Here is a 1,562-nt window from a genome sequence, read left to right as displayed (position 1 = left end):
CTTTGGGACACACACAAAAAAACAGTGCTTAGAATCCTATTTATAGTTATAGATGTACACATTACAAAAAGAAGAAAGAACAAAAATCAACACATTAACACAACGTAAACAGTAAGAAAGAATGGAAAAAAAAATTAGCCTACAGTTTCAAAAAGAATTTAAAAAATAAATATTGCTGTTGCTGTTATTATTAAGTGCTGTTGAGTCACTTCCTACTAATAGCGACCCTGTATAGGGTTTCTGAGGAGCGACTTGTGGGTTTGAATCACTGAACTTGTGGCTCAATCTGACCTTGCAGTCCAGGACATTATCCTGCAGTGCCACACCAAGATTAGAGCAGAAATAAATGAACTAAAATCATTAAAAGAATCAACAATACAAGAAGCTGGTTCTTTGAAAGAATTAATAAAATTGAGAAACATTTGACAAATGTAACGAAAGAGGGATAACATGTAAATAATAAGCATAAGAAAGCATATGGGTGATATCACAACAGAACCAATGAAAATAAAAAGGATAGTAATAGGACACTATGAAGAGTTGTAGTCCAAAAAAATTGAAAATATAGAGGAAATGGATACATTTTTAGAAAAACATGACCTACATAGCACAGAGTAAAGTAGAAAATTTGAACATACCTATAACAAAAGAAAAAACTGATCAAATTATCAAAAAAAACTCCCAACAGCAACAACAAAAAAGTCCAGGTCCAAATGGCTTTATTGGTAAATTTTACCAAACAATCAAAGAATAGCTGATATCAATTTCACTCAAACTATTCCAGAATATAGAAAAGGATGGAAAACTTCCTAATAAACTTATGAAGAAAGCATAATCCTTATACCAAAACCAGGCAAGGGTATCACTGAAAAAGAAAATTGTAGAATATCCCTCATAAACATAGATGCTAAAATTCTCAACAAAATACTAGCCAATAGAATTCAAAAACATCAAAAAAATTATTCATCACGACCAAATGGGATTTATATCAAGAATGCAAAATTGGTTAAATAGTAGTTGATGGTTCAACATAATTTAGCATATGTTGTTGGTATGTACCATGGAGTCAGTTCCAACTCATAGCGACCCTGCATAGGGTTTCCGAGGCTGTAAATCTTTATTGAAAGTCTCACACCATCCCCTTCTATGAAATAAGTCCACTGTGTATAAGACCATAAGGAGCTCTGGTACCGTAGTGGTTACAAATCGGGCTGGCAACTGCAAGGTCAGCAGTTCAAAATTACCAGCTGTTCCTGGCAAAAGATGAGCTTTCTGCTCCAGTAAAGATTTACAGCTTCTGAAACCCTGTACAGGGTCGCTATGAGTTGGAAGCAGCTCCACAGCACATAACCACCATCAATTATATAAGAATATAAGGCCACTGTATATCTCTCTACTGCATATATATGTGTGTATATATATATATGCACACACATATATATGTGTGTAGACATATGTTGTTGTTAAGTGCCGTCAAGTCAGTTCTGACCCATAGCGACCCTGAACAGGGTTACCGAGGCTATAAATCTTTACGGGCGTAGAAAGCTTCATCTTTCTCCCGC

This window comes from Chrysochloris asiatica, unplaced genomic scaffold (genome assembly GCF_000296735.1).
Source record: "Chrysochloris asiatica unplaced genomic scaffold, ChrAsi1.0 scaffold00224, whole genome shotgun sequence".
In the NCBI taxonomy this organism is placed as follows: domain Eukaryota; kingdom Metazoa; phylum Chordata; class Mammalia; order Afrosoricida; family Chrysochloridae; genus Chrysochloris; species Chrysochloris asiatica.
The sequence above is the reverse complement of the archived record's forward strand: the minus strand, read 5'-3'. Positions refer to the sequence as shown.